The sequence below is a fragment of the Aquarana catesbeiana genome, linkage group LG12, assembly GCF_042186555.1.
Source record: "Aquarana catesbeiana isolate 2022-GZ linkage group LG12, ASM4218655v1, whole genome shotgun sequence".
Taxonomy (NCBI): Eukaryota; Metazoa; Chordata; class Amphibia; order Anura; family Ranidae; genus Aquarana; species Aquarana catesbeiana.
Genome location: NC_133335.1, coordinates 232422468 through 232435225, shown reverse-complemented (window position 1 = coordinate 232435225; position 12758 = coordinate 232422468).

Genomic DNA, 12758 nt, shown 5'->3' with positions numbered 1-12758 from the left:
CAAAGAGCCCCATATATGTATATTATTCGAGTATTTTGCTGTTGCAATTTTAAGTTATTTTCTCCAATAAACGTTAAACACCAAAAATAAACATAAAAAATGCAGAAGACAGATATTATGATATCTCTGAACCATATATGAAAACGACATAGACCTTTATAGGGGCAGAAATTTCCAGGGCCAAGCCTTCAGACCCCGGTGCTGTCCTTGAAATCTGTGTCACTTGGCAATGACATGTTTTCTCCCTCCTGTGTTTTGCCCCCCGCCCCCCCCAAGCCCCGCTCTCAATTGTGCAGAACCTTCGTGAAAACGTATCCATCTGAGCCGTCCCGACCTATCATTGCAGTCCTACTGAAGGCACCCTAATTGCCTTGACATGGTAGTGAAATGTAATGCATACGCTGGATGCAGCTGAGGCCCGGGAAAGATAAACAAGGATGATGGGAAACACCAGGCTCAGCGTTGAGACGGGATTAGAGTCTTGTTTCATGGGGAGGGCCACCGACTCCCGAGGAGAAGGAGTGACATTTAGGATTATATTCCATAATCACTTTTGGTTTTGGGGGCCTTCGGAGACGCCTAACAGACATCCTGTGCCCCCCACACACAAACTCAAGGATGTTAACCCATCCTGGGCTGGAGGCCACATTCATCAATGTGTCAGAAGGGGACGTGCAGTAAGAAAGCCAATGAGATTATCTCTCTCCTTCCAGTGGCATCGCTAGGGGGGTGTGGACCACACCCGGTTGACACCTGCCAGAGGGGTGACGCCATCAGGGGCCGGTTCAGGGTGCGCACCAGGAACATGCGCTGCTGTCCCGAAACAGGCTAGACAGGAGAGAGCCCAATTGGTGGGGGGAGGGGGGAGGGGGGAGAGGTGACAGGCTAGACTGGAGAGAACCCAACAGGGGGATGGGGGGTGATCGACTAGACTGGAGAGAGCCCAATGGGGGGGATGGGGGGTGACAGGCTAGACTGTAGAGCCCAACGGGGTAGGGGAGGATGGGGGTGACAGGCTAGACTGAAGAGAGCCCAACAGGGGGATGGGGGGTGATAGACTAGACTGGAGAGAGCCCGAGGGGGGGTGGGGGGGGGTGACAAGCTAGACAGGAGAGAGCCCCGATGGGGGGAGCTGACAGGCTAGACTGGAGAGAGCCCAACAGGGGGGTGGGGGGTGATAGACTAGACTGGAGAGAGCCCGATGGGGGGGGTGACAGGCTAGACTGGAGAGAGCCCAACGGGGGGGGGGGGGTGGGGGCGACAGACTAGACTGGGGAGAGCCCAACAGGGGAATGAGGGTGATAGACTAGACTGAAGATAGCAGAATGGGGGAGGGAGGATGGGGGGTGACAGGCTAGACTAGACCAAGGCTGTCCCCGGTAAGAGTTAGCTAAGGTAGGGGAAGACTAAAGCCGTATTGAAATTTGGCCAATTCAGCTGGGACCAGGGGAATTTTGATCCATCTTTGGCTGATCCTGTTCAAGAGAAGTTGATCTAATCGACTTCTCTTGAACAGGCTTGTTGGAAAATGCTGCTTCAATCAGTACTGCAGCCAATCCGTCAGAATATAATAGCGGAGTGACAAGGATTTCTTCACCCACCTCAATTGTGTGGATAAGGGAAAAAACAATCTGAGTCATGCATGGCCAGCTTAAGAACGTTTGACCTGGAAGAGGGAGGAAAACATAACCAACCAACCAGTCAACCAACCAATCACCCACCCAATCAACCAACCAATTAACCAAACAAACACCCAACCAACCAATCAACCAAACAAACAACCAACCAACCGATCAACCAAACAACCAACCAACCAACTACCTGGCCAGCTTAAGAATGTTTGACCTGGAAAAGGGAGGAAAACATAACCAACCAACTAGTCAACCAACCAACCACTCGCCCAATCAATTAACCAAATCAATTAACCAAACAAACACCCAATCAACCAAACAACCAGCCAACCGATCAACAAAACAATCAACCAACCACCTGCCCAAACAACCAACCACTCTCCCAACTAACCAGTCAACCAAGGAACCACGTGCCCAACCAACCAATCAACCAAACAACCACCAAACCAACCAAAAAGAGGGGGGCTACCTTTTGACTAGAGGGAAAGAGTTCTGCACAAAGCCTCATGCACACAGTACAATTGTTGGCCAACCGAGCGTCTGATTTTTGTCAAAAGAGCGTGTGCCAGGATCTTGTCTTTCGAACTAACGGTACACAATTGTTGTGCCACAAACACGAATGTAGTGACGTACTACGTAGAATTTCAGCTCTTGAGCGTCACTCTTTGGGCCCCTTCTGCTAATTTCGTGTTTGGTGAGCATTGATTCCGAGCACGCGTGTTTGTACTTTCGACTTTTGTGTGACGGATTTGTGTACTGACCATACGAAAATCTGACGTCAAGCCGTTGACATCTGATGTCAAGCCGTTGTCCGCCGAAAATGTACTAGCCTGTCATCCAACATTTGTTGGCCGAAAATTGGACAACAACTGTCAAAAGGAGCGTACTAACGGTAAGATTTTAGGACAGCAGTCTATCAACAGGCAATGCCCTGCCAACAATTATACCGTGTGTACGAGGCTTTAAGGTTTATCTAAAAACTGTACAAAAATTGGCTGAAATGCAAAAAAATAAATAAAACAAAAAAAACAAAAAAAAAAACCTAAGTGTCCAGACCACTATAGTGAATATACATAAACCTCCATTAAAAAACCAACAGGACAATGTCTTATTGGAAAATGTACAGTTATTTACTGCAGCAGATAAAGATCTGCATAATGAGATCAATGAGATTTCATTAGTAGGGAAAAAGATACTGTGCATTTTGCACCTTGGAAGGTTGAGCTACTGAACCGGTACAAAGACTTGTCTTGCAAACTGTTGGCGCTATATAAATCCTGCATAATAATTATAATAATATCTTACCATCAGACAGTCCATAATAGGACTGAAAAAAACAACCAACCAAACCAACCATTTCATGGTATGGACAGATTTCTGCACCTTGGTGCCTCCATTGATTAGTGGGTATGGTGAAGGATATGGTTTATTATGACACCTTTTGAGACTTTCCCACATCACCTTCCTTTGCCAGTTGGTCACATGACATCTCAGAGCCACCAGTTGGTACTGGAAGGGAACGAGGTACCTATAAAATACTCAGCCATCTGTCTCTGGTTGTGGTCCTGCATTGATTAAGGTCCTAATCTTTAAGTGTCCCCAATAAGGTCCACCTGCCCTTGGTATCTTAATAGAATTGGCCTAGGGAGGAAATGTCCCCCTATCCCAGAGCCCAGTCCTACTCCGAGCCAAGAACAGTAGTAATTTTTTAGTCATTTTATAGCAATTTTACAGTCATTTGTACCAAAACTTCAGGCTCGGTTACAAATCTAGAAGACTTCCCTTTGTGTGATATGGTTATTATTACAGGTCTGAACGGGGCGCGAGGTATCTATAAAATACTCAGCATCTATCGTTGACTGCATTCCTGCATGATTAAGGTCCTAATATTGAAGTGTCCCCAATATAAGGTCCACCTGCCCTTGATATCTTATTAGAATTGGCCTAGGGAGTGTCCCCAATAAGGTCCACCTGCCCTTGATATCTTATTAGAATTGGCCTAGGGAGCAAATGTCCCCCCTATCCCAGAGCCCAGTCCTACCCTGAGCCAAGAACAGTAGTTATTTTTTTAGTCATTTTATAGCAATTTTACAGTCATTTGTACCAGAACTTCAGGTTCCGTTAGAAATCTAGAAGACTTCCCTTTGTGTGATATGGTTATTATTACAGGTCTGTACGGGGCGCGAGGTATCTATAAAATACTCAGCATCTGTTGATGACTGCATTCCTGCATGATTAAGGTCCTAATATTGAAGTGTCCCCAATATAAGGTCCACCTGCCCTTGATATCTTATTAGAATTGGCCTAGGGAGTGTCCCCAATAAGGTCCACCTGCCCTTGATATCTTATTAGAATTGGCTTATGGAAGCAAATGTCCCCCCTATCCCAGAGCCCAGTCCTACCCTGAGCCAAGAACAGTAGTCATTTTTTAGTCATTTTATAGTAAAATTTTCCAATAATTTGTACCAAGACTTCAAGTTAGGTTAGAAATCTAGGAGACTCCACCTTCCAAGAAACATTTACGCCTGTATTCCTTTCTACCTTCACAAGGAGCAGCACCCAACCACCCTCTAATGAGAGCCAGGCCACCTGATGAAGCTCAGTGATTTAGTTTAGCTCCTATTTATTTTTTCAGTGAGCTTTCTGTAAAAACAAATGTTCTCACTTCAACCACAAACTCTTGCTTAAGGGGTTTACTTAAACCCAAACAGGCCGTTGTCGTTGTTTTAGTACACGCCACCTGAACGTCCCAGCAAAGTTGCGCTCCCCCCCCCCATCCCTCAAACAGCGAAGGGGTTAACTCTGTGCCTGTGTCGTTCTAGAAGCGACATCGGCTAACGTTTCGCTCGGCAGAGTAATTACTCAAGGCAGGCTCATCTGTCCTGTGATTGAGGAGGGACCCATTTTCCTCACCCCAGTCCCCGCCACTCGCCGGGACCACCAGACTCCCCAGCTCGAAGAGACTAAACACAAGAGGGAGGGAGGGCGGCTTTAAATCGCTCTTAGCCATAGTAAAATTAACCACACGGCTATATTATAGCAAATTTCCATTTTAAAACAACCCAGAAGCAGCAGAATTACTAGAAGAAAAAAAAAAAAAAGAAATAATTGGACGGATTATAGGCCTACCCAGAATCCTTTGCTGCAGCCGTTTAGTCACCATGATGCATCAAAGAAAGTTTGTTGTGCACGGCGTGAGGAAACATCTTCGTGACTCATGTGTTCCTGCGTGAAATAATTTTCTTCAGCTCACCCAGTTTAATTAAAGTCGCGTTCCAGCCTAAATGTTTACATGTTAGGGTTAGAGCCCCTGTCAGATTTCCATTCACCTCTATGGGAGAATTTCCGCTCAGTTCCTCTTGAGACAGGAAGTGAAGGGAAATGACCCCGTCCATAAAGCGGGTAGGAACAAATACACTTTTTTAGTAGAGTGGGGCAGGGTTAGATCTGTTTGTGCCTGCCTGTTCTGAATGGCTCCCTACATTTTTTGTATGTGGGGGGGGGGTCACAGGGGCAGGAAGTGGTGGAAATCCTCCCCGATGGGGCCAAGGAGTGGCCGGCAAAGTTTGGACATTGGTGTCAGGGGAATAATTCCTCCAGATGCTTTGGCCGTGTTCCTGCGTGCATGCACGGCAGAACGGCGCTCCGGCGCATGCGCATTCGCGCTCCAGTGCATGCGCACTGGCGCACGCCCAACGTGACCCTTTCAGCTGGCCTATATAAAGGGCTCTAGGACTCAGACAAATTGCTGGTTCGTCTTCAGCTTCCTGTTTTGAGAACTTGATCTTGTCTCCTGTGCCTGTTTACCCGTTGTGACCCGGATTGCTACCCGACTACTCTACTCTTCTCCTGGACCTGACCTCAGCTTGTTTAAACGGATCTCCAACTATCTCCTGTGTTTGACCCTCTGCCTGTGACCCGGATTTGTCTCCTGTCTCCTTGCCTTGACCTCCCGCCTGTAACCTGGACTTGCCTTGTGTCTTCCTGACACCATCCCTCAGCCTGCCAGTTGTATTGCTGATTCCAGTGTTTGACCCTCAGCCTGGTTCTGGACTTTCTGTTTGTTCCCTTCCAGCTAAGAACTCCTGTTACCAGTTCCTGCACAGCTGCTCCTCCCTTCAAGGACCTCCACGCAAGTCTTCTACGGTCCACTGGGTAGCCTGTGCCTCTTTGTGCCATTCACCCCCTGTACCACCTCCAGGGGGCGGACTGCGCTTAGTTGCAAGGGTGAACCGCTCTCGGCATCTCTGCCTCGGTAAGTACTTTCCTGACAATTGGTGTGTGTTGGGCTTTGCACAATTCATGAGATTTTTTTTTCGGAATGTATTTTACTCTGGACTCTGGACCTATCCGTTAAGCCCCTCACACAATCTGGCCACACCCACTGTTTTGTGCGGTACAAATAGAATGCCATGATTGGCCCCACCCACCATTCTAGCCCCACATTCTCAGGAACAACTGTTTTCAAAGGTTGCCATGTATGAGCGGGAATGTCTGATCTGCATGCTGGTATGTGCATACCTCCCAACATTTTGAGATGGGAATGAGGGACACCTACTAACAAACGTATGTAGGCATAGGACACGCCCCCTGCCACACCCCCTTAAAGGAGTATTAACCAAAAAAAAAGGTTAATTAAATCCACAAGGACTTTTTTTTTTTATCACTACTATTCCTTTATATTGGCTTTTAAAATTTACAAATGCAGAAATTTAGAAATTGGATGAAAGGTTTAGCACTGGGAAACACTTTTTAAAAGATAAGTAGTGCATTTTATATACAACTACATGGATCAGACCAAAATGAGGGACAAATGTGGAGGAATGAGGTACAGAGGGACATTGCTCCAAATCAGGGACAGTCCCTCGAAATCAGGGACAGTTGGGAGCTATGGGTATGTGGGTAGGGGAGGATCTTAGTTAGGTCTAAGGGAGGAAGGACAGAGGTCCGCGTGGGCATTACCAACATAGCAATAGTTACTATTGATCAGGAAGGAGGTGGGGCAGTGACCAGGAGGCTGCAGAACGATATGTTCTGAAACAGTGGCGGCCCGTCCATTAGTGGTGCCCGGGCGCTGCCCCCTTTCTCCAGGCCCACCCCCCTGTACGCAGTGGATAGCTTCGTGCATAGCATGAAGATATCCATGGCCGCAGTGGTCACCCCCCTATTCATGCGCCTGGCCCCTTTCAGGGGTTTTTTTTAAGCACCTGATTAGAGCCAGAGGCTCTAATAGGCTTCAAAATTCGGTGGGCTCGGGTCGCAGAGCATGCGCCCGGAGCCCACCAAGGTGATCCCCCTCACGGCGACTCAGGAAGCAGGTCTGATATTCGTCACCCAATTGGCTGAAAGGACAAGCGATCCTATTGGACGCCTAGGGGGAGGGGAGGAGGCTCACAGCGGAAGTGAGAAGAAGAGCGGCTGGCCGATGCCTGGATGCCCGATCCCCGTCGCTCCTCGGATGCCCGATCCCCGCCGCTCCTTGGATGCCTGATCTCCACCGCTCCTCGAATGCCCGATCCCCGCCGCCGATTCTCAGAAGACCGATCCCCGCCGCTGCTCCTCGGATGCCCGCCGATGCCCGCCGCCTAGATGCGGTAAGTTCCGGTGGAACAACTGGCAGACGGGGAGGTTTGAGTTGCCGCGGGGGGGGGGGGAGGGGGTTTGGTTTTTTGCCACCCCCCTAAACAAAAAACCACCAGCTGCCACTGTTCTGTAAAGTGTTGTCAACTTCCTTATGTTTTGCACACCAAAAAGTTGAATTATTAATACTATACAGGATTTATATAGCGCCAACAGTTTGCGCAGGGCTTTACAACATAAGGGCAGACAGTATAGTTAATATAATTCAATAAGGGAAGAATCAGAGGGCCCGGCTCGTTAGAACTTACAAGAAGGGAGGATCAAGTGAAACAAAAGGTAATAACTGTGGGGGATGAGCTGATGGAAAAAATAAAAGTACAGTTGTCAGGTGGGGGGCAGGATAGGCTTCTCTAAAGAGGAGGGTTTTCAGAGATCACCTAAAAGCAGAGTAGGAGATAATCGGACAGATTGGGGTAGGAAGTTCCATAGGAATGTAGAGGCTTCGGAAAAGTCTTGGAGGCGGATATGGGAGGAGGTGATGAGGGAGCTAGAGAGCAGGAGGTCTTGGTAGGAGCGAAAAGAACGATTAGGTTGGTATTTTGAGACTAGGTTAGTCATGTAGCTGGGGGCAGAGTTGTGGATGGTTTTGTAACTTGTTGATAGAATTTTGAATTGAATTCGTTGGGCGAGTGGCAGCCAATGGAGGGATTGTCAGAGAGGGGTAGCAGACGCTGAGCAGTTGGTAAGGTGGATGAGTCTGGCAGCAGCATTTATGATGGAGTGAAGGGGGGATAGTCTATGTAAAGGTAATCCAAAGGGAAGGGAGTTGCAGTAGTCGAGGCGAGAGATAACCAGGGAGTTAATTAGAAGCTTGGTGGTGCCATTGGTTAGAAAGGGGCATATTTTGGAGATGTTGCGGAGGTTGAGGTGGCAAGACTTGGACAGTGATTGAACATGGGACCCAAAGGATAGATCCGTGTCCAGGATTACACCTAGAACCTTGGCTGGGCTGATCGTTGTGCCAGTTGTGCTAGACAGAGTGATCAGGGGAAGGGGCACGTGGTAGGAAAAATTATAAGTTCAGTTTTGGATAGATTAAGTTTGAGGAAGTGGTGTGACATCCAGACTCATATGTCTGTTAGTAAATTTGTGATGCGTGCGGAGAAGAGGAGTGAGCTGAGAGGTAGAAAGATACAGTATCTCACAAAAGTAAGTACACCCCTCACTTTTTTGTAAATCTTTTCTTCTATCTTTTCATGTGATAACACTGAAGAAAGGACACTTTGCTACAATGTAAAGTAGTGAGTGTACAGCTTGTTTAACAGTGTAAATTTGCTGTCCCCTCAAAATAACTCAACACACAGCCATTAATGTCTAAACCGCTGGCAACAAAAGTGAGTACACCCCTAAGTGAAAATGTCCAAATTGGGCCCAAAGTGTCAATATTTTGTGTGCCGCCATTATTTTACAGCACTGCCTTTATCCTCTTGGGCATGGAGTTCACCAGAGCTTCACAGGTTGCCACTGGAGTCCTCTTCCCCTCCTCCATGACGACATCACGGAGCTGGTGGATGTAAGAGACCTTGCGCTCCAGGTGAGGAGGACAAAGACAAGTGTGTCTTGTCTACAGTCAAGCATGGTGGTGGGAGTGTCATGGTCTGGGGCTGCATGAGTGCTGCCGGCACTGGGGAGCTACAGATCATTGAGGGAACCATGAATGCCAACATGTACTGTGACATACTGAAGCCGAGCATGATCCCCTCCCTTCAGAGACTGGGGGCCGCAGGGCAGTATTCCAACATGATAACGACCCCAAACACACCTCCAAGATGACCACTGCCTTGCTAAAGAAGCTGAGGGTAAAGGGGATGGACTGGCCAAGCATGTCTCCAGACCTAAACTCTATTGAGCATCTGTGGGGAATCCTCAAATGGAAGGTGGAGGAGCGCAAGGTCTCTAACATCCACCAGCTCTGTGATGTCGTCATGGAGGAGGGGAAGAGGACTCCAGTGCCAACCTGTGAAGCTCTGGTGACCTCCATGCCCAAGAGGGTTAAGGCAGTGCTGGAAAATAATGGTGGCCACACAAAATATTGACACTTTGGGCCCAATTTGGACATTTTAACTTAGGGGTGTACTCACTTTTGTTGCCAGCGGTTTAGACATTAATGGCTGTGTGTTGAGTTATTTTGAGGGGACAGCAAATTTACACTGTTATACAAGCTGTACACTCACTACTTTACATTGTAGACAAGTGTCATTTCTTCAGTGTTGTCACATGAAAAGATAGAATAAAATATTTACAAAAATGTGAGGGGTGTACTCACTTTTGTGAGATACTGTATATAGATAGATAGATAGATAGATAGATAGATAGATAGATAGATAGATAGATAGATCTATATATATATATATATATATATATATATATGTATTCTGGTGGAAGAGAAAGGAGTGCTAATGGTCCATGGGTAAGGGGACGCACTACTTGCCTTACCCCAGGTGCTAGCAACCCACGCAGTATAAACCTCTATTGCAGCCAGCTTCCAAGCCCTGATGAAGGGGAGCTTTGAACCCCTGAAACTTGTTGGCTTTGTATTATGACATTTACAGCATCAAGACTAATACATTGTTTCAGAACTTGCACTAACATGTAATGCTTCTGTTCTTTTACACATTGCATATAAGAAGCCAGAAACTGACTCCTCCCACCAGGCTCCACTAGAACTAAATATCATTCACTTTTGACTGGACTGACCCTTTAAGCACCTTTAGAAACCCTCCTAGGCTCTCATTACATCACCACGGTCCAAAATCACCAAACTATGATTATTATACCAAATAGCAGATGAATAAGGTCCATCATTTTCCTGTTGTAATTGATACATCTGGATTGAACAATGGAACAGTACGGCTCCTGATCTCAGCCACATCTGTAGATTATCAATTAGCAGTTTCGTGGCTCGGCACATACAATCAGCCGTTCCTGGTGGTGTATGCAGGATATGCCCGTCCACAAGTCCGTCTAATACCAAATTACCGGAGATTTGCATGAAGTAAATACCTTTATGGATGTTGATGGAGAATTCGCAACGTTCCGTCTTTTTAATTAGTTGTTCCTATAAAGGTTAATTATGAAAAATTAAAAATCTGGATCTGCGAACATGACCCGCCGCCACCATGTGTTGTATCCCTTTTAATAAACATCTTGTCTCAATTAACGCCGAGCGCTGACTTCCTCGGAGCGTGAGCGGGTTCTTTCTACTAAGTCAGGGATGCAGAAAAGTCAATTCTGGGGAATTTCATTCAACGGATCCGCGGGAGTCGCCGCTGTTACGCACCGCGTGCCGGTTTTTCCTCTCCATTTGCGATGCCGTGCGCGTGTGTTTATGCAAACAAATTTCATTCTGGAGCGGAGACAAAAGGTTGTTCTGAAGGAGATCGCATGATAATCCGCAATAACGTCATCCGTGACATGAATGACGAGGATCGCAATGGAGGAGATTTTTTATTAAAATAGGGGGATTTCGGTAACTTTTAAGGCTTCACAATTCCTTTAAAAATGTGGCATTGGAAACGCTCCTTTAAAGCACTCTGAACGGCAATCAAAGCGCCAGTCATAAAATAAAACGGTCACCTTACAGTCCTGGTCACACCTTGTGTTTGCTTTGCTTAACCACTTAAAGGGGTTGTAAAGGTAAACATTTTTTCACCTTAATGCATTCTATGCATTAAGGTAAAAAAACTTTTGACAGTACCGCCGCCCCCAGCCCCCCCGTTTTACTTACCTGACGCCTCGAATCTTCGCTGCTCGTCCTCGTCATCTTCATTGCAGCTCAGCCTGGTCGCTGATTGGCTACAGTGGATGGATTGAAAGCAGCGCAGCCATTGGCTCGCGCTGCTGTCAATCACATCCGATGACGCGGAGCGCCGGGGGGCGGGGCCGAGTGATACAGCGAGCGGCTATAGCCGCCGGCTGTATCACGGGAGCGCGCCCGCAAGCACTCACCACCATGCGAGGGAGCTCGCATTAAGGTGGTAAATGCTTGCGGGAGGAGCTGAAACAGCCACCGAGGGACCCCAGAAGAGCAGGTTCGGGGCCACTCTGTGCAGAACGAGCTGCACAGTGAAGGTAAGTATAACATGTTTGTTATTTTAAAAAAAAAAAAAAAAATACCTTTACAACCCCTTTAAGGACCGAGCCTCTATTTTAGATGTGTTGTTTACAAAGTTAAAAAAAAATTTTTTGCTATGAAATTACTTAGAACCCCCAAACATTATACATTTTTTTTGTAACACCCTAGAGAATAAAATGGCGGTCGCTGCAATACTTTCTGTCACACCGCATTTGCGCAGCGGTCTTACAAGCGCACTTTTTTTGGAAAAAATACATTTTTTGAATTACAAAATAAGACAACAGTAAAGTTAGCCCAATTTTTTTTATATTGTGAAAGATAATGTTACGCCGAGTAAATTGATACCCAACATGTCACTCTTCAAAATTGCGCCCGCTCGTGGAATGGCGACAAACTTTTACCCTTAAAAATCTCCATAGGCGACGTTAAAAAAAAATCTACATTTTGCATGTTTTGGGTTACAGAGGAGGTCTAGGCCTAGAAGTATTGCTCTCGCTCTACCGATCGCGGCGATACCTCACATGTGTGGTTTGAACACCGTTTTCATATGCGGCGCTACTCAGGTATGCGTTCGTTTCTGCACGTGAGCTCGGCGGGACGGAGCGCATTTAAAGTTTTTTTTTTTCTTATTTATTTTACCTTTTATTTTTACACTTTAAAAATAATAAAAAATTGTGTCACTTTTATTCCTATTACAAGGAATGTAAACATCCCTTGTAATAGAAAAAAGGCATGACAGGTCCTCTTAAATATGAGATCTCATAGTTACACTAAAATGCAATTTAAAAAAAAAAAATTGTCATTTAGAAAAATTATTTTTAAAAAATGGCCCTTTAAGAGCTATGGGCGGAAGTGACGTTTCGACGTTGCTTCCGCCCTGCAATGTCATGGAGACAGATGGGGGCCATCTTCCCCTTACTCATTTCCATGCCCTGCCACAGAGAGGACTGGATCACCTCCGCCGCTGCCGACGGCTCCGGTAAGCGGCGGAGGGCACCGGAGCACAGCGGGAGGGTGGGGGGCCCTCTCCTGCCGTCGATAAAAAGTGATCTTGCAGTGAATCTGCCGCAGAGACCACTTTTATCCTGTAGCGGACCGCTGGCCGAACACGAGGATACCGGGGTAATGGCAGCTAGCTGCTACCATAAAAACCATATCCGTCCTCAAAGTAAGGACGTATATCGGCGTTCGGTGGTCTGGAAGTGGTTAAAAAATGATCCCCCATGTTGCTTTCTTGGTGCTTCAAAGTGTCTCCAAAGCCTCCATAGAAGTCTATGACAACGCTCGCTAACAGCACCTGCAGCTTTTGAGGGGCTTGCATTTAGCTTCACTTTGTTTTGGAGGTATTGCAGGTATGAGATATCCCAGGATGCACTGGGAAACCAACAAGCAAACTGGAAAGACGTCATCAG